General features: G+C 40.3%; 1 protein-coding gene and 1 long non-coding RNA gene across 3 annotated transcripts in view; both read left to right on the top strand.

Annotated features, from left to right (window-relative positions):
• The window catches only part of LOC5577324 (glypican-4), a 150,132-nt gene that overhangs the window by 25,578 nt on the left and 99,172 nt on the right, over positions 1–25,382 (top strand). The window lies entirely within an intron of this gene.
• On the top strand, positions 23,046–24,446 carry LOC110678953. 2 transcript variants are annotated; one of them, XR_002502079.1, is made up of 3 exons: positions 23,046–23,839; positions 23,904–23,991; positions 24,050–24,446. It is a non-coding gene; the product is annotated as an uncharacterized LOC110678953 (long non-coding RNA). The 2 variants fall into 2 exon arrangements; XR_002502078.1 differs by having other exon boundaries at positions 23,904–24,446.

The raw sequence follows: 25,382 nt of genomic DNA, 5'->3' as shown, positions 1-25,382 counted from the left end.
AAATAGAAATGATTATTTTTATTTTATCTAACTTAAACTTTGCTTTTATATTCAATACTTTTTACTTTTACTTTCAATTGCATTGTAAAAAAAATAATATGCACTGTTTGCATTTCACTTGGAACTACAGTCAAACCTCCATGACTCGATATTGAAGGGACCATCGACTCATGGGAATATCGAGTCATGGAACAAGAATACTTTGGAAAGCTGTTTCGAGGGACCATCATAGTAATCATGAAATTACGTTTTTAGTATAGTGTCATGTGTCGATATCGAGTCATAGAACATCGACTCATGGAGGTTTAACTGTATGTTGAATAGTTACAAAAATAAGTCGAACAATAAAAGATGAATTGACGAAGCTCATTTAATTTTTTTAATAAAATTAGCACTTTTTAGCGGTTCAATAAGCTCACTTATTTTTATTTGACTGAATTTATAAAAATATAACCTACGTGTATCAGCCCAATTCCTCCAGAATCGTTAAATAATGACAATTTTAAATCTTCCGAAGTTTTGGAAAGTCGCATCCTTGAACAAAAAAAAAAAAAGGAAATTAGAAAAACCAGTAAATGTTTAAAAATTTACAAAGTTTACCGGTCTCGATCGAACCCACCCCGCTTGACACGAGGTGACTAAATTACTAGCGACATGAAGGCATGAAGCCCACGTGGCCAGATTTTATGATTTAATATGGTATTTTTTTCAATGTTGCATGCACCTTAACTTTAGAGCAACATTAACTCCAGTTTCAATCTTAGGGTATATCCCAAATTCCATAAAAAAACATTAAAAAAAATATTATGTATCCGGTAGAAATCAAGACCAACATTTATTTATAATTATTGTTTTCTCGGGCCCCGTGCGTCGCAGCTAATATGTGAATAGTGCGCTGTGTTCATAAAAATCGTAAGAATGCAGCGCCACACTAAAAAAACTGATTTCAAAATCGCGCGAGTTGAGGCGCGTCGCGAGTCTCACTGGCGCGATCCGGTTTGGTGGCGGTGCGACAATATATTGCTCTAGACCCCCCCACCGATTATTTTCGTTTTGGTTGCAAATGAAAGAGGACAATCATGGCTTTCTTGTGTCAAAATTTCAGACATGCCGATTTTTTTGTTTTGAAATTGCTCTACGAAACACACCGTGCTTTACTTGAATCGAAGAGCTTCGATTCGAAGGTTGCTTCGATTTGCTGCTTGGAAAATTTATCTAAACCATCTAACTGATTGCTCATTCCGGTGCAATTCTTAAGGCGAAGTAGGCCGTCATTGAAATCAACGCGTCGTTGATGACTGTAGCTAATTCATCTCACGATTTGGAATCAAAGAAAATCAGTTGGTTTTGCACTGACACAGCTGAAAAAGTATCCGCATACGTTATGCATGTTAGCGCGTACGGTGATACTTTTCCAAATCAATATCAAGATATCAAGACAGAGTTTTATCACTTTGAAATGCAAGCTGAAAATTCATCATTGTTGCCAAAACGAATGACGGGCTACTTAGCCTTAACATTACCCATTTGTACGTGATAGTAACCGTACTTAGCAAATAGGCGATTTTCGAATTCTTGTAGAAATTGACGAACCATCGCACATTCCTAACGTTGTACGACAAATAAAGTTTATCGAAGAACCGACACGGAATGACTTAATTTGATACTGGTTCCATCACCGGTGGTGGCTGCGATGGCGATTGTTGCACCGGTTGGTTCCATCCTTCCACCTGTCAATTGGAAACAAAGAGACACTCGGCCGAAGGAACACAGTAGATAAATATGATAATTGCATCTCCACTTTCTTCTTTCGTTTTCATCCACAATACTGCTAGCTAGCTGCCAAGCATAATAATGACTTCACGAGTCTCCTGTGAAAAATGTTGCTGCCGGTCGGTGCATCCGTAATAGCCTCTATTCTCAGGTAAGGCTCCTCCGGCCGGCCGGCTCATCGTCTCTCTTGGCATACATCCCGGCCTTCTACATCAACAGAAATAACAAACACTACAACACATAAAAACTCCTTCGCTCTGTACTGAGTGTAGGAAAGAGAGGGCTTTGTTTCATCAAAAAAAGCGGTGCGAGATAGGAAATAAAGATTAATACTTTATCAAGTAGGTGGCCTCCTATATTACTTTTCGGGGTATTCTTGGCCGTCCCAATGGATGCGCCTCGGCTAGGAATTCTTCAACAGGCAGCCTTTTTTTAATGCTCTCTCGCCGATTTCATTGAATACAAAAAACTTAAGAACAAGAGAGAAAAAGGCGATGAGTAGTGTGTAGACACAATAAAAATATTTCACATGCGTTAATGCCACACAGCGCAAATTTTGTTACTTTAAATCCTACAAATTGAATATATACGTAACATTGGTCAATAAAATCAAATATGTTAAGGAAAGAAGCATTCGAGCAACTAAATTAATCATAAAATTAACACGTTTCGTGTTATGGATTTTAGCGTGTTGTAGGACAGAGTACAAAAAAAGCAAAAGTTCAGAAGAGGCAAGAGCGAAAACTGAAAATGGAAAGGAAAGCAAGGCAAGAAGAAACACATAAAATTGAGAAATATATTAAGAAGTTTCAAAACGACGAGGTTAAGGTAAATGATGATGATGCAGATCATTGAATACAATAATGAAAAGATGAAATGAATGCCGTTGTATGGGTTTTTATATGCATGCTCTTTTTCACCGTGCAGTGGACGACGATGTGAACAAGACCGACCGACCTCCCGCCATACGGTTACACCACGCTGACCGCCACCGTGTCGTCGTCCTCGTCGTCTTCGATTTCGGTTGGTGCGATCAAAGGAACCATAGGTAAATGTGACGGGGTCCGACTAGATGTGAGACAGATCTGTCTCTTCTCGTCGTCGTCTATTGCCATATTCAATGCCTACTCTTTTTACCCCATTCAGGTTCTTTGGTTCATAAAATTATGTTATAATTTATGTATAATATCGACTTATACGCCGATAACTACAGCCGTAATGGTGCACAGGAATGCTTTTTTCGTTGCCTTTCCGCCGTCACTTCTTTACCGGTGAGAAATGCGTAACTAATTGACTTGTGTTGGCTAATGCTTTTTGACACGTTTATCACCTTTATGCGTTTCCTCCAAAAGTTTGCCAGCTGTCACAGTCGGATCGATTCGGTTGATGGTTTTGTTCGGGTGAGGTCTGTGGGATTAGGATTTCGGGTCCAATTTCATCGCAAAAAATGGACTGTAATTTCCCGTCATTTCAGCTGTATATCAAACACGTCGCAAAAAGATATACAACTACATCTTTCAACTGTAAAAAATCGGGCCAAATTAACGCATTTGTCTGCTGAATGGAAAAAGAGTCCATTTCATCGATTATCTCACAACATAGATGAATGGTTGTTCAAATTACAAGCTCAGTATGAGAAGCAATGTAGGCAAGAAATGTAATGCCCGGCATTACATCCCCATTGCGATAGAATCTGTGGCTTAACTTAGTGTACTATGGCCACTTCCATATTATGTCGACAAAAGAAATAGCGTGAAGACCAGAGAGCACCGGACCACAATCGGAGTAGGATAGATCATCTTTCGAGGACTAACTACAGGCGCCTCTCCACATCTCGATATCGAATGGACCATCGAGATAGGGAGAGATCGAGACAGAGAACACATTTTTGATGAATACTAGATTGAAAAACACTCCGTTGCCAAGAAAGTAATACACAAACAGACGTCATTTTGCGCTGTTTTGAACAGTGCTGTTAAATGTCAAAATTTTGGAAAAATTACAATGCTTATAGCACCTTTGCGTTCGAAATATTGCATAAGCAAATACTGGCAACCGATAGTAATTCGGAAAAGGTCACCGGGAAAAACATTTTCCGATGACTTTTTCCACTAGGAGCGATGATATTAGCAATATTCAAATGTCAAAGTCACGTGAAATTCATGACATTTAACAGCCCTGGTTTTGAATCCAAAACGTTTGGTCTAGTAACCTTCGATATTGGTCATATTGACATGCGGAGAGAAAGTTAAGAACAAAAACTCAATAGAAACACTTCGAGATATGGAGATATCGAGATAAGGAGGATATCGAGATATGGAGAGTGAAAATGTATGCAGACTGAAGGGACTTATGAAATCATCGACATATGGAGAGATATCGAGATGTAGAACATCGAGATGTGGAGAGTCGACTGTTGATCGATTAGACCAGGCGTAGTAACGGTAATGGAATCGCAGGACCGACTTCGGCACCAGTCCGATCAGCATCGAATCGAAGTAGGTGTGGTCTACCGACGAAGGTTTGCTGAGTAGATGGTGAAATGTGAGCCTGTGAAACGTGAATTTCATGACCGACCTTGACATCTATACGGCCAGCTTCGGTGTAGACCAAGACCACCGCCAAGGACTGGTTGAATAGATCGCACCGGTGAACAGTCTTCTGGGTGCCTGTGAATTGGAAGTTTCCCTCCATTGGAATCCCAGGCATCTGTTCTGGTAGCATCGGCTCGGGACATCTTTCGCGACCCCCTTCATCGGAGTAGGCCAGATCCTTCGCCAAGGGCTAGATCGAGTAGAGCGGGCGTAGTGTAGTAACGGTAATGGGTCTTCGAGGCACCTGGGAACAGAAAGTCTTCCGCCACTCGGAATCGCAGAACTGACATCGGAAACAAAGTATTCCTCCGCCGGAATTGCAGGACCGACCTCGGCATCTACGCGAATAGCACCAGTTGGAGAGATCTTCCGGCGCCGAAGATATTGTGATCGGAATACCCTAGATCCACTGCTGTGGACTATTCTAAGAAGAACGTAGCATATTGTCGGCTCGAGTGCCAGGGTATCACAAGCCATCTCCCAATCGGAAACGTTGAACCGACTTCGGCACTATTCTGGCCAGTATCGGAGCAAGAACAAATGCGTAGCGACAATATCGGTTAGGAAGATATTCCTACGTTGGAGATCTTTTCACCAGATTAGGTTAGCTCCACAGTCGGGGACTGATTCCACTCCGGGGGGCACCGAATATAGCCAGTTTCGGGTCGTCGGGGCACCAATGAACAGGAAATCATCCTCCAAACGGAATCGCTGAACCAACCTTTACCGAGCTTGAAGAGCAACGGTAGAAAATTGTCGAAGAGCATCGAAGCCTAGTCAGCAAGGCCAGAAGTCACCAATGGATGCTCAGAAAGGCTTTGGTGTGATGCCTGCCCCAAGCGTAGATCGCTTCGTCGCAGAGCAACGAGGCACATGAGCGTTTAGTAGAAGTCGTGCAAGGCTCCGGCGTTAAGGCTGATATCAACAAAGTGTTTGAGAACAGTTCTCCCTCGATGTAGTTGCTTGATGTCGTTCCAGGGGAGATCGAGGCGTAAAAGCAGTAGGGAGTTTTTTTTAGTGGATAAGCACGCCTTCTCGTGAATCCTAGACCGTGGTGCCTACTAACTACATGTCAGACTTTTGAAACAGTTTGAATTGTAATGCTGCTTTGATAATGTTGCTTTGGTCTGGGTTTCTTCACATTGTTCAATATCGAGAAATGAGAAAGCGGAATCAATTGCTGAAAAGGGAGCTATGGAAGGCGATAGTACTAGGGCTGGTCAAATAACGACGAAGTACCTCAATGGCTATTTGTCTGCAACATATGAAATATTCTAGTTCTACGCTAGCATATAGTTGAAAGCCACCATTGTATGCCTAAATATAATCATTCAATCAAGGAAATCCAATCCAATTTCTTCCAGACATACATCTCACTCAATAGGCGAACTCCAATACAATACTAGAGGCACCCAAACAAAACCCCATAGATTAGCGCTAAGAATCAAAACATTTGGCACCGATCTTTTCCACGAAAGTGTATACGCATGTGCTGAGACTCCCTCCTGGCGGAATCCCACAGTCGGGCGTCTTCGTCATCAGGCGGCATCGAAGCGTACGCGTTTGATTTATCGCTCTCTTGAGATAATTGCCAACTGCCCCGATTGCGCCGCATGTACACACAGATTTTAAGCCTTGAAGAAACGCAAAGCAAAGCAAGACGGAGACGGACGGACGGAACTTTGGCGGCCGGTATCTTGCAAGTTGTAATATGTTTCGCATTAAGCGAGGGGAAACGGATCGGCACTTTTTGTGGGTTTCTTTCTGTGACTCTCGGTCTCCTCTTGCTGCTCACTGGCTTGGCTTTGTCTAGCCGTGTTTGGGTATATACACTCTCAACTCAAGTCAAGTGCTTCCCAACACCTTCACCACCACCGGAAAAAAAAGCGTGGTCAGTTTTTTCGGTACTTTGGATGATTGCATTCGAGGGTGCTTGAATTATTTCAAACAAAATTACAATGATTGTCGCAACAGATTCCCTGATTGTTGTGGGTTAATTCCGATTTGAATTAGTTAAGCCAACATCAATCGCAATCTTGTAGGTATTTTAAATAAATAATTATAAATTGACTAAACGAAACAGAGGTTTGTTTTCAAGGCATTTAAAAATACCGTCGTTGGGGGTGACATTGGGTGAAAGCATAATCTGCAATATCTAAGGAAATATTGGTAATATTAGTATTCCTTGTAATTATCTACAGCTATGTACCTGTAAAAATAGGTCTCGGGAGCTATTAAGGTTGCGGTACCAATAGTAGATCACCTAAGAAAAAAAAAATCATAACAAACTAACGAAATGTCCTATAGAAGATCCCTTTGCGTCATTCACAAGATTTTAACCTCTTCTACACATTCCCGTATGCGCATCAGTTTGTTAGTTCATTTGATTTTGACTACAAGTCAGTACAATACTTCAACTACTGAATAGTCGGTAATTATTTTTATTGATTTTTCAGCCTGTTCGGTAATGTTGCAATATTAGGATCGAAATGGGTCTGACAGCTACCGTAGTTCGGTAAAAAGTAAAAAAAATATTACTGAACTCCAGTAGTTTCCAATCAAAAAGCGGAATGTTTAGTATTTGTTATGATCTACAATTCATACCCAGTATAAAAAAGTACCGTACAAGCAAATCGTGATTGAGTGTGTATCGATCTTCTTATATTTTCTGTCTCCCATATATAAAAATAAAAATGGAAAGGTTCTTTTGAATTCGACAAGGGATGTGTTTGTAAATTAAACATTGGTGAAAATCAACCGGGAAAAAGTAAAGGACGGGAGCAACTATACATACATATATTTTCTAAGGAATTTTGGCATGACCTACTTAACAGCCTACTACTTGGCAATACAACGTGTGTCGGGCCAACTTTTTTGAATAAATCATTGAAGATGCTTGAAAATGGGGCCATTTGAAATTGTCACTTTTGAGTTGCTCACAACCTGGAAAAAACCTGGAAATATCAGGGAATTTTATTCAACCTGAAAAAAATTGGAATTATCAGGGAATTTCTATCACAATCGGGGAAATTATTTTAAGGCAGTAATTCATGCTAGAATCGAGTGTAGAATATGTTCACGACAAAGGATTTTTGCATCAAAACCCAGAGTTACCATTCTTTGACAGAAAACTCACTTCAATAAAAAAAAATCGCTATTCGAGCTGTTCAGTGAGGATCCGTAGAGTATGTTAATTTTGTCGACTTACCAAAACATTATTGTTGTTCTTATTATTGCTGACGTCTTTTTTTTTCAAACAAAATGATCCCTAAAGTCTCTTTTTGCCTCATCTTGCTTGCAGATAATTACGATGCAAAATTTCTGATCGTATTTCTCGGGAACAGCTTCAGGAATTACAGTAGTGATTTCTCCAGAGATTTCATTTGGAATACTATCAAGAACTAATACGGGGTTCTCTCCGGAAGTTCAAAAAATTCCTCTACCAATCCTTTTAAAGGATGCTTAAAGGAATTTATATAGAATTTGCTTGAGGAAATCCTCTAGCACTTCAACTTTACTATCTTCAGTAGTTTTCTCAGGGATTAGGGTGTAGAGCTACTTGGGCACTTCCATGATTCACTTTGGCATGGGGGTTTTTCTCGGCCGAATTGTCTGAAACTTTGCAATACGAAGCACTTTAATACGACGCATATTGTGACCAAATGCGGGATCAGTATCTTAAAAAAAAAAACCACTGCCGTAGTGAATCAAGAATATGATCCGGCTCCCTACTTTGAACCATTTTCCAACGAAGATCCTAGGACATTCTCCAGATATTTTTTCACTATTCTTCAACCGAATTATTCAGTTAGAGTAACACCACATTTCTCAACAGGGGGTCCGCGGACCCCCGACCATGTTAAAAGTACGCTGAAACGAACACCTCACAGCGAGCCGTTTTTTGGCCGTTATCAAGGTTGTGTAACAGTGCTCTAAGAGATCTTCCAAATATTTCCACAGAAAGAAACCAAGTAAACTCGTAAAGCTTAATTCCAGAGTTTTTGGTAAAATTCGTTTACGACTTTTTCCAAGAAATCCGACAATAATTGCTACTCCATTTCATCTAGTATTATTCCAAAGAATTGCTCAAAAAAAAATCCTCGAGGTGCTATTCAAGTTAGTCTATTAAGAATATTACGAAAACATTTTAAAATTTAAATTGCGTATCATTATTGAGTTTCTCTAGATTTTTTTCCCAGGCATTTCTCCAGCATTTCATCGAAACATTTTTCAACGAATTGCTGAAAAAATCTCCATGGAGTATTCAAAACATAGACAATTCAACAGTGTATAAAGATTCCAAACCAGTTAATAATACAACCATTTTATTAAGAAATCCTCCGGTCATTCCTGCACATTTTCTTAGGGATTCTCCCGAAGAAATCATAGGAGCAATCTTTGGAGTAATTCCTAAATGTATCCTTAGACAAATTTCTAGTTAAAATCATAAAGTTTTGAATATTCCAACATGTTTTAAACGGGAGTCATGGAGGATGTTCTAAAAAACCAATGGGATATAAAAGCGTGGAGGACTAAGGGCTTTCTTGATAAACATCTGAAATAATATATAAAGGAATTTCTGATGGAAAATTCGAGAGATTTCATGGGAAATAATCACATATAATCTCTTGAAGAAAAATGAATATTTTACTATTTATCCATCTAACCTGAAGAAATTATTTGTTGTAATGTCACGAAAAATTTCCAGAGTTTCAGAAATATTCTCAAAGAAATGTCTGGTTTGATAAAACTATTTTTTCTTGGTTCCTTTTAGGTTTCGTTTTACTTTTTGGTTACTGTTCAGTTTCTTTTTTTATAAAAAAAGGTTTCTATGTTTCCTATTTTCAAGACACTCAGTCGCTACCAGCCCTTTATTTATGCACAATTTTTAGAATTTTTGAAAAATATTTGAATTCAGAAGAAATAAAAACGATTTTGGAGAAGTAATCTGGAATTTGAACAACTTTAACGCGATATACCTAATCAAATATGTAGCAGATGACTTTTGTAACAACCATTAACACGAATCAATCAATTTGAAATACTTTAAAGAATTTGAATTTTACTGCAGATCAGAACTGTATGAATACTTGCGAAAACATCGGTAATCTTAGTTTTTATTTTAAAATATTGTCACAAATTCGTATAGTTTTTTTTCTGTCTTAGGTATCCAAATTACCCATGGAAATGAATGGTGCTTAATCTTGTTTTGCACGATAACACAGTACTAAAAAGCCTTTCAAGAAGAAGAATACTGATGCAAATTACATTCAGTCCATGATGATGAACAGAGTTCTTACATACGACACCATCATTGGCAAATACAATTCGTTTGAATAAAACTTTAGCTTTGGCCCTTTGATATTGTTAGCACCTTCATATTGGAATATTGGATATTGCAGTAGCTTCAACATACTGAAAATATGTCTAGAAGTGTAAATAGTTATTAAATCAAAAACAATTCAAACAAAATAAGAGTAATTCTTGAACTTGGAATTATTTTGTAAAAGCTGAATAAACTGTGCGACATGCTCACTCGTGGCGCTCGTATCGCTTTTGTTCGAGTTTGACGTTTGCACACTTCCGCTACCGGCGAAATACATCACTTTTACATTGCTCTTAGCACTATACAATTTAAAATGTATTCGAATCACATTTAGTGAATCTGCAACAGTGCATTTATTTATGGAGAACACTGCATTGAACATCCACTGCTTTGAAGTGATATTTCGAGATCTAAATTCGAAGTTCAACTAAATATGCTGCATGCACTTTTCAAAATTATGTATAATCATTGTATAATGAAACATGATTATTTGGGTTGGACTACTTTTTTCCGAATGCCGTTTCCCCAAACGCCAGGTTCCCGAATGCCAGTTCTCCGAATAACACATGGTAGAAATTATATTAGAACACTGTTCGCGACGAGATCCACCGCCCTGAATCCATGTACTCCGGATCTAGACAATCGTACTTCTTGAATAGCAGTTACGTTGACTCCGACTTACTGCCGTTTCTGTCGTTCGACCCTACAGTTTGGGACTTTTGAGGACCAGAACTATGTTAGACACTCCTTCCTAGTTGTCGACTGACTATTTCATAACCCATTGATACCTTTCATGCGATTGTATATATTTTTGACAATAAACAGTTCGGATTCCGCCATGGACATTCGACTTCTCATCAAATTTCACGTGTAACAAATTTGATACGTTCCAACAAATCTGAAGGCTCTATTGGTCTTGCTTTTCTAGACATAGAAAAAGCTTCGACAATGTTTGGCATGCAGGCTTTAAAATTAAATAACTTTAATCTTCCAACATACATTGTTAGAATAATCCAAATTTATCTGTCAAATCGTACACTTCAGGTTAATTATTAGAACTCCAGGTCTGAAAGGCTTACTGTAAGAGCTGGTGTTCCTCGAGGCAGTATTTTGGGACCAATATTATACAATATGTTCACATCTGACTTACCTGAGTTTACCAGGAATGTCAAAAATCTTTGTTTGCGGTTGATATAGGATAGTTTGGATATTTTTTCTTCATAGGGTGATGTGCTAGTAACCATTGCATTAAGCATTGCTCAGTGAGAACTGCAATTTTCTAAGTATTGCAGTGAATGATGTTGATACAAACCGATGCCAAACAATTCTTTCTCAAAACGGCTTCAGCATTGTATAGGGTCGATGTACCAATAGCCGCATAGCTAAGAACAAAAAAATCATAGAAAATCGAAAAATAACGCTAGCGTCATTATTTTTACATCATCTGAAAGCTTTTTATCTTGGTTTTGTGGGAAAAATATGAAAACTACGAAAACTCAAATGTTTGTATTTATTATCGCGTGTGCCACTATAGGAATACATGTGCCTATAGTAGCACTATTTCTAATTCCTGTTCCTATAGTAGCACTAGCATCACGGCGTTGGAAAAATACTTATCAAAATCGTATTTTTACAAAACTTATATATTTTTCTTACACAGTGTGGATCAAAAGCTTTCGATTGATGTAAAAACAGTTCTTATTTCATCAATTATTTTGTATAATAAAAAATAGTTTCTCTCAGTAGTGCTACAATAGGAACAATAGGTTAACTATAGGCGCAAGGGAGCTCAAATTTTAAGCAAAACTAATTATTTCGATCATCTTTTGAAAAAAATCAAGCTGTGTATAAATGGTACTTAGATTAATAGCTCCTGACCTTCATGTCAAAAAATATTTTGAAAAGATTTATAGCAAAACGGCCGTAAAAAGCCACTAGTGCGACTATAGGGGACTGTCCACTAAGGGAACACCGACCCTTATAAGATTTTGATAAATCTTGATCTCTTTTTGGAAATAATGCAAAGAAAATGCAGATCTACGGACATCTCTCTCCATTCCTTCAGCATGATGGAATATACTAATTTCCTTAAAAATTCATTGTTCGTCATCAATATTCAGCCCAAACATATGAACACAATTCCTTTTGACCGTACGATTATGGCATTTGCTCACAGTGTAGCGAAAACAACACAATCAAAGGAACCGTATGTTTACGTCGTGCATCGCACACACATTGATGCGCACATGTTTTTTTTCTCAGTACGACGGATTGAACTTTGTTTACATTCTCCATTTTACGCGGTCGGTGAGGAAATTTCATAAAATTTCGTGAATTATAGAAGTTTTAGTTTAGAAATCCTTCAGTGAAGAAGTACGAAGGTTTTCCATAGCGAAAATAAGTGCCCGGAAATGTAAGTCACACAGGGGGGCAGGAAGAAACTTGTATCATAAAGTGGTGTGACTGGTGTCGATCGCTAAGCATTTCTCTCAAATCGTGTTCGTCCATGCGATTTCGGTGAGAAAGTGCAATATGGATAATTGAACTGCAGTTATTTAACGAAATACAGTAGTTTTATTCCATTTTTGGTGTACAAGTGTACAAACCATGACAGCTTTCACAAAAATACACTTGGAAATTTGATCTATGTTGCAGGTGAGTTGGAATATCCGCCGTAGTGGAACATTTTAATTTTGATACGACGAATAATAGCGCTTACGACGAGGTAGAACGAAACCCTACTTAAAAAAATGGAAGATTTCTCCTAATGCTTCCAAAACTCAAGTAATAATATTCCCACATAACCCAAAAGCTCTTTATTTGAAACCTTGAAGTAGACATATTTTCACGATGAGAGGGGTTCCAATGAATTGGTCAGATGAAGTTAAGTATCTAGGACTGCTAGATAAGAATTTAACTTTCAAAAATCACATTGAGGGCATTCAAGCCAAATGTAACAAATGTGTAAAATGTCTGTATTCCCTCATTAATAGAAAATCAAAACTTTGTCTTATGAACGAGGATTCAAAATAAAAATTTGAAAATGATTCTGAAGCTTCCTCCTTGGTATAGTACCAATGAGTTACATAGAATATTGAAACATTGGAACAAATATCAAATAATATAATTGATAATTTCAGGCCCAGATAGCCGCAGCGGTAAACGCGCAGCTATTCAGCATGACCATGCTGAGGGTCGTGGGTTCGAATCCCGCTGGTCGAGGATCTTTTCGTAAAGGAAATTTTCTCGATTCCCAGGGCATAGAGTATCTTCGTACCTGCCACACGATATACATATGCAAAAATGGTCAATCGGCAAAGAAAGCTCTCAGTTAATAACTGTGGAAGTGCTCATAAGAACACTAATCTGAGAAGCAGGCTTTGTCCCAGTTGGGACGTAACGCCAGAAAGAAGAAGAATTTCAGGCAAAAATCGTTACAATCTATTATTGCCACGATTAATGCGTTATATATTCAGGTTGAGTTAGGTTAAGTTAATTGAAAGCGTTTTTTTTTTCTTATGAGCAGGTGAAATCAACTCAACTGTAAAAAATCGTAACTGATACGGCAAATAAAATGTAATATGTTGTGACCAAATTTTAATAAAAGCTTAAATTTGTTGTACCAAATTAAGATGATAGTGTTGTCTAACACAGAACACCTGGATATAAGAAATAAATGTAATGTTTGGAATAATACTAATAAAGAAAAAAATGCGATATATTGGCCGTTTTTCGGAATCTGACTGCTGATAGCGTCTAGATATCTGAAATCTTTGACAATATTTGCACATATTTTGCGTTTAGTAGTTATCATATCCCAGACAACCAGAATGCACGTATAACATAATTTTAAAATTCTGCTTTATACGATATAAGTGCAAAGTTTCCATATAAGATGTCGTCAAAAGGTCGTCTTATACGTACAAAAGTGAACTCGTTATATATGCATATTTTCTATGATAAAAAATGACTTGCCATGCGATTGTATAGATTTTATTGCGAACTGCTCTGTAGTCTTATGCGGCTTAATTTATGATAACACAGTTGATTTTGCAGTATGTGTATACGAAACGAAACGGAATGCTTTGATGAACTCAGAAAAGCGTCTCATGCGAGGAAACTCGTCAAACAAACGATTTAATTCATCGTGTTTTGCTGGTTTGATGCAGTTTGTACAAATAAAAGACTTTTAACGTAAATTCTTATGCTACTTCTGGTTGCCTGGGAAGGGCGTGTCTGCAGTGAGCGATTTTCTTTTTGAACTATCAAGGGAAATTTTACAAATTTTCGCAAAATTTCACTGTGTAGTCAGTCTAAAGCCACGTTTATCAACAGGGGGTCCGCGGACCCCGCGACCAAGTAAAACGCACGCTGAAACGAGCACCTCACAGCGAGTCATTTTTTCGCCGTCACCAAGGTTGAGAAAAAGTGGTCTAAAGTATTCTAGAAAGTTACTAGCAAATGAAAAAAAAAATCGATGAAGAGAAATCAATTTGCCTGCCGTTATGATACTGAACGCGAGAATTTTCAAAATGGCGATTCACACATTTACATACATTGATAACAACATTGACATACCTAATAACAGTTAATTTTAGTATTAGGAATAGAACTTTCTTGTACAACAAAGGGAATCTCTAGGTTGAAGTAAATGTAAAGCTCTCATACCAAGCCGCAGCTCGCGAATAGTCGCGTTCGTGCTGAATTGCAGTAGCAAAGGTTAAATCGATGAAAACTTCCAGCCCAGGCTGCAGCCGAAAGGTGAAATGGGTAGAAAACGGGAAGGTAAAGAAATGCATAATGAAAGAATGCAATATAAATTATAATCAAGATGAAATGTGAAGTTGAAGCATAAGCATTCTCATCGTAACCCATGTTTGTCGTTTTCTGTACCGGTAGGTCGGTTGGTCATGAGATTGCGGTGGGGTGAGTTGGCTTGTAGATATCCAAGAAGCAGTAAGTATACTTCAGCGAGTAGCCCATCACCGTAACCTCTGCGAATGCGATACGAATCCTATGCGATTGGCCTCCTCGGGCAACATTTTCGTTTTCTTTCCCAGCGAAGGCCCACGGAGAATGCCATCATGCGCCGCAGAGCGCAATGCCGTTTGGCCGATTTTGGTGGGTTATCTTTGGCGCACCGCCGCGCTCGGGGAGTATTTTTTTTTTGCTGCTTCCTCCGCCATCTCGCCACATAAAGAATTTCGAACAACTGACTGACAGGAAAAGGGAGGCGGAGACGCATTGTTGCTCCGTGGTGCATATGTAACACAGCAAAGCGGAAATGTTCACAGCTGGTGGAACAGAACACGAACAGGAACATGCGAGGGAACAGAGGCCGCCAATATAGGCAGGCACATACCTACATGGGAACTGAACGGTGCGAGCTCGGTGTGACATGCTACGCTAAGTGCCCAGGATAATATCCGCGCCCGTATTATGTTCTCACATTCCTCTCGTCGCCCTGTTCAAATATTCAAACTTGCGTACATTCATGTGCGGTGTTGTTATTCCCAGCAGCGGCTGATATGTGGCTGCAAATTTATGGTGTCTTGACAGGTATCTTGAGAATCGGTATGATGTAATTAGCTCTGCGGTTTGGGGTGCTCTTTCTGTGGCGCATTTTGATTGCAAACTATTTACGACATAGTTCCCTGTATCAAGGATCATGGCTCGGTTATAGTTCACATCACAATACCACTGTTCACTGAATTGAGGTTGGTGAATTCGTTTTGCACCTTCCTTAGCCGAGTGGTTGGAAGTCCGCGGCTACAAAGCAAAGTCATGCTGAAGGTGTCTTAGTTCGATTCCCGATTGGTCCTGGATCTTTTCGTAATGGAAATTTCCTTGACTTCCCTGGGCATAGAGTATAATAGTACCTGCCACATGATATACGAATGCGAAAATGGCAACTAAGGCAAAGAAAGCTCTCAGTTAATAACTGTAGAAGTGCTCATAAGAACACTAAGCTGAGAAGCAAGCTCTGTCCCAGTGAGGACATAATGCCAAGAAGAAGAAGAAGTTATACTTACATTTAGTTAAACATCAAAAAGTTTTTTTATCTATGAATTTGAAGGTGGCACTCCTGCATTGAATGGCACACTTATCCCATGCCCCCTAACTATAACTTATAAAAATGTCAACACAGCTCCAGAGCGTAAAGTCCAAATTCCAGTCTTCTTCTGTTTAATTGGACTATCGATTCGGTACTGTTGCTGTTCTATTAATGTACTTGTTAGAAACTGAAATAGATTTCGCAAAAATCTATAATTATCCAACAGTCACAATACACTTCCATACAAGGGGAAAATATTCGCTCATTCCAACGAACGGAGAAGAGCGATTATCCAAACGAAAGAAATTAATTTGAGTTGGTAGTCGTAAATTAATAACTCGAAATGTGTTCACTTCGACGCGTTCTTCCATTCACCCGTATCGGCCAACCGCTCTTTTCTCGCCCAGAGCCATGCATGCTCAAACTTCGTCCACTTCGTTCTACAAATAACCATACCTACGACGAGAGCATGGTGTGTGAGGGAATTCAGTTTGGGTCTCCGCAAGATCGGACCTGATACGACCAGTCCACCAGATCGACTTGGCATGGCAGTCAAACCGACCGAACTGCCGGCACTCTCCCGGATTCCGCCGTAAAAGTGTATATTTCTTCCTCTCTCTCGTTTTTCCATCTACACAACTTTTTTTTGTTTATGAAATGTGAGAACGAAACACTAAACAAGCTGTGAGGTACATTCCAGAGTTTACCTTTTCTTTTTGTTGCCCCTTGCTTCCTCATCAATTGCCCAGAGTTTACCTTTGCTTGCAGTCGAGTTCGGTTCGGTGAACGAGCAACAGATTTCGGACTTTCGACTTCGTCCCATTTTCCCCCCTTCTTAACCCCCTCCCCCCAGAGGAGGAGCGCCCCCTTGGTGGTGCAATGGGCTTGCGTTGCGCCGACCGAAACGGCACATCGTATATACACACCCCGTAAAAACGACGGATCTCTGGGCTTTTGGCCCCTCTTGCGTCCGACCGAAATCCATTCGAAGATGGAAAACGTGCAGCGTGAAGCTACCACAGATTTTTATAAATTACTTGATTCCGATATCTGCGATCCACTGATCTCCCGAAGCTCGTCTATTCCCCTCCAGTGTTGATATAGGGCTTGGCAATGGTGAGTGAACGAATTCTTTTGTGAAATCGTTATCAGATCGTCCGATGAACTGGAAATGGTTCCCGAACGTTGTGTGCTCGAGAAATAATGCGAAGTAGGGTAAATTGAATCATCAACGATTCTGGCCTAGAATTGATCCAAAGATGACGGCACGAAAAAGAATGAATAGGTATTCGGATCCCGGCTGGTCAGTTACTGTTTGGATTTAGTTTTCCTGGCTGAGCTGTGAATAGAGAATGAAAACGTTAGAATTAAGGCTACTGTAAACCTAGGATTAAACTAACCCGACCACATTGAATTGTTATTTAACTCTATTATTTCGTTCTTTTGTTTTGTGTGTGCCCTTCACGGTAAAAAATAGGCACCATGCTATCGATAGTTCTGCACTTGGATTTGCACTACTGTTGAATCTTTACAAAATCAAGGTAACAGCACTTGAATTCAACGTTGCATGTTTTGATTCGAAATAAAAAAAAAGTTAAAATAAACATTTCCGCCTGACCCAGATTTGAACCACCAACCTTTGGAGTGCAAGTCCAGTGTCTTACCTCAACACTAACTCGCATCTGTAGAAACGGATTGAATTGATCTCAATCACTTTCTACAACGAGCTGTCAATGATTGCTCTCATACAAAAGACATGATGTTCAATATCAACGACTTTTCACTTCAGAGTCTAGTTCTAGAGACAGTAGAGCAAATCCAAAGTAGAAACTCTTCAAATCATGGTGATTTGTGTTTTGAATTGAGTCAAGTGAGCAATCTATTCAATCGAACGTGCTGATTTTTTACCGTGTTGAAATTTTGAGGTGTCATTGTGCGCCATGTTCACCTCAAATCAATTTAGTAAATACTTACGTGGACGTCACCGATTAATCTATGAACCATGCTCCGCTTGAACGAGTTTACTCCATTAAGTATCTGGGAATCATTCTAGACAGCAAATTGAGATTTACTGAACATATCTCGAAAACAATCACTAAGGCAAGTTCCATGCTCGGGTTTATGTGCTGCAATACCGCAGACTTTGACGACGTTTACGCTCTGAAGACATTATACTGCTCGCTAGAAATGTTCTCGAATACGGAGTTCAAATATGGGCTCCACGTCATGCTGTCCACGAATTGCGTATTGAACGCATCCAAAAACGTTTTGTACGATTTGCTTTACGGCGGCTGCCTTGGACCGATCCAGATAGCTTACTAGCATACGAACATAGATGTGCGTTTATCGGACTGGAAACGTTTTCAAAACGCCGTACTTCGCTGCAGAGATTATTTATATTTGACATGATAAATCATCATATTGATTTCAACAGCGTGCTCCAGAAAATCAATGTTCATGCCCCTCTCCGACAACTGCGCATTACTAACTTTTTATGGACTCCTGCATACCGAACCGCTTATGGCTATAATAACCCTTTGGACAGATCTTGTAGATTATTCAACGGCGTTTACGATTTGTTTGATTTTAATATTAGTAGATTAGTTTTGAAAAATAGAATTAAGAATATTTAAGCAGTCTGTGTGGCTTCCGCCAAAATAAATAAACCGATGGATCCATCTACCTTTAGTGGAGTTATCCCATTCTTGCTGCCAACCTCTGATCGTTGTCTCTTTACACGCGTTGCGGACTCCTCTTCCTTGAAGCTCCATGGGCTCCATCCCGGCTATGATGCACACGGCTTCTTTAGAAACCGTTCGGTATGCGCTTGCTACTCTCAAGCACATGATTCCAACCGCTTTAGGGTTCTGCTCGTTCTAAGCACTTTTTACCAGATTGGTCCTCCGTACCTCATTATGGATAGCCGCTTGTCAGGAGCTTGCGTTTGCTGGCAATTACAGCAAAACTGTTAGACATCATCCTCGAAAGCGCTGCTATAGCCGTAGATGCCCTTTTACAGGCATATTCAACGTGGCTAGCGAAGCTGAGCTTGTCATCGTTCATTACATCAAGATGCCTAAGGGATCGCTTGAACTCTATGGTGCAATCACCTACCGAGATAGGCGCCCATTGCTCGAACTTGCGGTGATTGAACAACACCACCACCTCAGTCTTGTGTGTTGGTCACTGAAAAACATTGATAGCTTGCATAATTACCACGTGATCAGTCATTATGCAGTGATTATGATCAAGAGTGCGATGTCGCATCGCTGCTGTTGGTTGTCAAATCAAAGTGATATTGATAGCTCGCAAGTGATATTGATAGTTTTAGAACATCAGCTATCAGTTTCTATGACAGATATTGAGCAACTCTGGCGCTGCTGTCAGCCCCACTTCCTCTATCGATTCGCCATAGCTCATTAGGGTGATGTCTTCGGCGAAGCCAACAATCTTAACACCTGTCGGAAGGGGCAGCCTGAGTACGTCATCGTACATCGCATTCCATCGGGCCCAGGATTGAACCTTGCGGTACTTCCGCGGTAATTTGAACGTTTATCTGTCCCTCCTCGGTGTCATACAGAAGAATCCAACCAACAAAATAGCTTTCTAGAAGCTTACACGACTGCACTGCCCAGACAACCAGAAATCGCATGAAAGTTCACGTCACAACTCGTTTATTTATACTAATTACATCAAACTCGCTAAACACCGTCGATAAACTCGTCAGATTGATGAGTTTCCTCGCATAAAACACTTCTTTTCTGAGTTCATTTGTACATTTTGTTTCGTCCCGTACACACGTACAAAGTAAGTCGGATCAATCCGTAGCAGCTGTCAAATCATCTTTTGTTATCATAAGTTAAGTCGCATAATATTGCAGGTTAGTTCGGTAGAATATTTATACACTCGCATTATTTGTTATTATTCATCACATAATATATGCACGCATATCGCCTCCACTTTTGTACGTAGAAGGCCATTTCGCAACATCTTATAAGTGAAATTTTGCACATATAGAGCCTCCAGGTTATTTCGTTATACGTACATTTTGGTTGTCTGGGTGGTACCTTGAGGCGGTGAAGTGCGTGGGCTATTGCTTCCCAATTGGCGCTGTTGAACGCATTCTTCACATCCAGAGTGACAATCGCGCAGTAACGGATGCCGCTCATTTTATGTACGATTGCCATCTCAGCTGTCTGAACGATCGGCTGGATAGGGTCTAGGGTAGATTTATCTTTCCTGCATCCATAATGGTTGTTGGACACTTTACGTATACGGTACGTCGGTACTAGCCTGTTGAGGATCAACCTCTCCAATAGCTTGCCCGTCTTATCTAGTAGACAGATGAGTCTATACGCCGACGGGCACCTGGTGGTTTCCCCGGCTTTGGTAGTAGCACCAATTTCTGTCGCTTCCATTCATCCGGGAAGACGTCATGCTTAGGGTTTATTCACAAATTTCATAACGCCAAAAATGGCCATCTTCGACACCCACCCACCCCTTCGTAACGCTTTTTGTATGAATATTTTACAAATTTTGTATGAGCCGTTACACCACGAGAACACCCACCCACCCCCTTTAGCGTTATGAAATTTGTGAATGGGCCCTTATAGTACCTATCAACAGAAACATATAAGTAACTTGGGATTTCAGACGGAGAGTGTCCAAGAAATTTGAATTTGTTTTCAACCAATATATGGTTTAGATTTTTCCTTTTTGTTGACCAAAGATTCTTAAACCGCCAAATCTAAACCGCAATGTTACAATTCAGAGGTGATGAGTTGATGATGAGAGAATGTTTGTTAAGAAAGTTGTAAAGCGGATCACATATTTATTCATATGGTATACACTAACAAAATTCTAAACATCTGGTCAGTGATTTTAAGACAGATCAATTCAGGAAAGAATTTTCAAAGTTTTTTCAAGGTGTAGAAAATCACACAAAACAAGCAATTTCAAACCGAGCTTTCAGAATTAAGAAGCAACGCACTCTAACATGCATTTTCAGCGCAGGACTTTACATTATAATTACCCACAGTAACAAACCTATCAACCTGACAGGTACTTATTCCCGATTTGGTTCGGTTCCGGGGGCTGGACTGCAACAATCACATGTCGAGAGATCCAATCCATATGCGGTTCGGAAGATGCACAACAAAGAGTTGGAGGAAGGTTTACCTTACAAACTCCAACAATACCTTCAACTTGTTCAACCTGCCTTGAGGCGGCTCAGAGCTAACTGAAATGGAAATTGTTTCACCGATTCTGCTCGAGAAAATGACTCATTCAAATTAAACACCGGCTACATAGCTACAGTCGGGTACATGTTCCGAGGAGAAATGCGATGCTTGCGTGTTTGCATTAGAATTAATTTCAAATGTTCTACGCGTTGAAAATTGCGGAACGTATCAATGATTAGCTTCTCGATTCACTTTATTTTCGAATTCTCTTTCTCTTCTGCGCTGGGACGCTGCTGGCTGACTGTTTTCCGCTGACGGCTGCTGTTTTGTTCGCCAGCCAGAGCTCTCCGGATGGTCTTTTTCTTCCCATAGTCGCATGCCGTTTCACCGCCAGCTCAGCCGAATCTGCGCTTGGCTCTATCCGCCGCCTCACCGTCCACGCTTTTTTGAAGCACAGTGGCGCGTCCCCATACAAATGTCAGACAAAATCTCAAAAGTGACCCAAATTGATGTTACATTTTTTTTTGTTACGATAAATGTTAATTGTTGAATGTTTGTCCATTTGCGTTAAATCACTGAATAATGTGTAAAAGTCCCTAAGCCAATTGACTGGAACCTTACAGAGGTATAAACATTAAATGCAAAGAAAGCACATGGTTTGTGACGTTTTCGAATAGCCCAAAAGAAGGCAAATTTAGGCATCAACTTGTTAATGTCAAAGGGGTCAAAGTGGCACAAAGAGAACTTGTGCCACTGACTAAAAAGCAATGAAGCTCATCAAAATACTAGTGTTACGGGCATAACTTGAGGACTCAAACATCTAATAAGGATCCATTTATTACGTAACGCTAAAATTGAAATTTTTTGAACACCTCCCCCCTCCGTAATGCTTTTTGTATGGAAATTTTCAAAATTTTGTATGGGTCGTAACGCTTGAGCCTCCCCATCCCCCCTCCCCATCGAGCGTTACGTTATTTGTGGATGCCGCCTAAGAAACCACGTCATCCCGTCGGGCTCAAAAAGTAACGTTCTCCATAAAAGTAGTAGTGGAATTGTCTTAATTTTTAGTGGTGAACTCGCCAAGGGCGAAAAGCCACTCTAATAAAGATAAATAATAATAATTGTCTTAATTTGTTAATTTTTGTAACAGATTGAACACCATTGTTCCAACATTTCAAAATTATGAGCCACAGGTAGCCATTTTTTTCAAAATTTAAATATTGCACGATCAGATTTGATTAAACAACATGCCTGGAGTAGGGCAGTTAAAAATTTAAAAAGTTTAAAAATCCAATCTCCCATATCTTTCTTAACATCCTTACCATAAAAATAGTGTTCTGTGAAATTTTCAGCTTTCTAGGTAGTGATTTAAAGGTGGCTCAAAGACGATGTAGGTTTTCTCTTACCTGTCGCTCTTCAGCAAATTTCTTCATTATGATTTGAAGAATGAGTTTTCACTTTGGGATGTTAAGTTTGTTCTTACAACCCAGTACTAATGTGCTTGGAACATTTCTCAAAATTTCTCCATACTAATTTCCATATAAACCTACATCGTCTTTGGGCCACCTTTAAATCACCATATAGAAAGCTGAAAATTTCACAGAACACTATTTATATGATAAGGATAGTAAGGATGATATGGGAGATTGGAATTTCAAACATTTTTAAATTTTGAACTGCCCTAGCCTGCAGTTTCCATACAAAATTATTAGCTTCTTTCATATGGTAAGATACAGCACTAATTTGGATTGTTTGTCAAAAATAAATTTTGAGCATCGAAAGTATTATGAACTATGTTGATAAGTATTCTTTAAAGTTTGAATATTCGTAAATTATGTAAATTGTAAATAAATCACCTTAAAAGGTGGTAAAGCATCAAGTAAATCCTTGAAAGATGTATTTAATAAGATTGCTCTCACTTCGCCCTTTTGTCACCAAACAAAGCATCCATATGCCATTATTGGTCGCACAACAGTTGTGTAAATCCATTGGATGTACTTGAATTTTTGGCCCCAAATTTTTCCAAAGGTTCACCGGCATTCACTGAAGGCCTTGCAAGCTTTCTTGACACTGAATTCAATGTGAAGTGTGTTACGTTTAGATTTATTGTGCCGTAAAATAAAAGCTTCAGCTCAGATTTAACACGTTAAAACGCAAACTTAAAAAAAAAGAAACAGAAGAGAAAGGTTGCTCCGCGCATCGCGTAGCGAAAACCCCTGCCAAACCTCCCTTCGCACGAGAAACTAAAGCTGCTGCACACGACAACCATGCTATTCAGACCAATATCGTCGTCTCTTCTTCGAACGACGACTACGCAGACAAGCTTCGGGAGCAGCGAGCCAAGCCGTTGAGAGAAGCAAGGCTTGTCGTCCACAATCGGCAGCACTCACGCCGTTTTCCGTAACCGCAGAGCCGTCGGAGTGGAGAGACAAGTCGTGGTACTGAGAAAGATCAGTTCGGGCTAGTGCGTGAAATCGGTCGGTCGCACGCAGCACGTTATTCCGTGGTCGCCGAATCGAGAGGATTCCCTGAACATTGGTGATTAGAATTTGGAAGAATCCGCCGGTGTGGACGTTTAATTAGTACACGTATCCAAAAATAAGAAAACCTCCTCTCTATCGGGGAGCACCTTGCTGCGAGATACATCGCGCGGTTGGCCGGATTGGATTCCATTGCGAGGCAATCACGTGGATAACAGGTGAGCTCAAATTTTCTGGCGGCTATAGAAATCGACTGAGCGGGCTATCATCAAAGCTAACTTCGGCCATTTTGTTAACCATATAGTTGGAGAGCAAGCCCGATTGACGCACGTTGGGATAGCTGTCCACGTTCACCCAGAACAACCAGGGTGCAACAATAGCGACTTGGTCGCTGACCACACTCTGTGCGGGAAGGAGAGATACTTCACCAGGTGAGCCAAATCGATTTGACGTTCATTGGAACCTGGCTCTAATTAGCTTCTCTGCTATCGACAGGAGGATAAGCGAAATCACACGTCGTAGATTAGGGAGCCACGAGGCAAGTCAGGACGATACAGCGGAAGAACGAAAGCCCCTCAAAAGGGTAAGAGAGATAGTAACTATATGACTGCAGGCAGAATTCTCATGTCCAATGCCTGCAGGGCTTTTTTTTCCCCTTATATTGTCTCGTTTCTGCTTAGAGCAAAGGCGTCTAGAAGGACGAGTGAGATTCGCACTGAGGACATACGAGTGGCCGATCGACCGCAAGGAAAGCGTGGCGCTGAAGGTTTGGTGCATGGACAACTGGGTGACGGTCCCGATGGCCGCAAGAATGGGAGCGTTCGTGCGAAGCCGCAATGTAGCGCATGTTCATGCCTAAGGACGTCGCTCAACCTAAAGGAAGCAGCGGGTAGTGACGCAGCGTGGCGGCAACCGTGAGTTAAGGCAATATCCATGTTAGATATAAGAGCTTGGTAGCTTGCACTACCCTAGGAGAGATAGGGCCTGAGCATAGGCAGATTTTGCCCCAAAGAGGGAAATACAAGATGTTAAACTGAGCTTTTCGTATTTTGTTTGTTGGTGCCCCTAGCCCTCAGTGTTTGAGAGAATCCGCTTTGGTAGTTCTCTAGTTTTGCTCTACCGTGTCGGGAAATTCACAACACTGGCGCCCAACTAAACATCCCACGCATACAGCATTACCACCTACTTAATTTTACGGCCTTTCTTAAGATTTGTGGATAGTTTTACTCAAGTGTAGATTGAGTTTTGAGTTGGATTGGATTTAGATTTTTGCAAATCAGATCAAGATGGACTTGACACATTTGACCAACGAAGAGCTTGACTACGAGCTCACTCTTCGTGGTGTGGTCAATCTCGCACCTTCAACACACAGAAATAAGGTGTTGAAATTGAGAGATTTAATATCGAAGGAAGATACACTTCAAGAAGCGATTCATCGTAGCTCTGAGCACGTGATGAGCTCCACCACGAACATTGAAACTTGCCAAGTTAGAATTGGGGAGTTAAAGAAATTCGTCGATGAGGCAATTCAAATCAAAGATGTCGCAGCTATCGCCCAGCTGCGTTCGCGTCTCCTCCATTATAGTCACAGGCTCGAGATTATTCAACCTCTCACGCCATTTGTGAATACAAAGGAAACTTTGTTCTCACTTGTCAAAGTTCTATTAGAAGAAGTGGAAAGTGCACTATCACGTTTTGGAAAGCGATTCGATCGTAGTGAAAGCGCAGTGACAAGCTTAGTACCACCTGGGACCACGGAGGATCAAGCATACAAGGAGCCGCAGGAAATAGAGGAGCATGCATCTCAAATCCTAACCGAAGCGTATACGCGGTTGGGAATCAGTGGAAGCAACCAGCAAAACCAAGCAAGCAACCCTATTGGGTCGATGGCGCAAAACACAAGAACGGGGACGACACACAGGGTACAGCGACCTGATCAAGTCATTTTCGCTAACGGAACAAACGTTGGTGGAA

Source organism: Aedes aegypti, chromosome 3 (assembly GCF_002204515.2).
Source record: "Aedes aegypti strain LVP_AGWG chromosome 3, AaegL5.0 Primary Assembly, whole genome shotgun sequence".
NCBI classification, from domain to species: Eukaryota; Metazoa; Arthropoda; class Insecta; order Diptera; family Culicidae; genus Aedes; species Aedes aegypti.
This window is presented reverse-complemented; position numbering and strand designations above follow the sequence as displayed.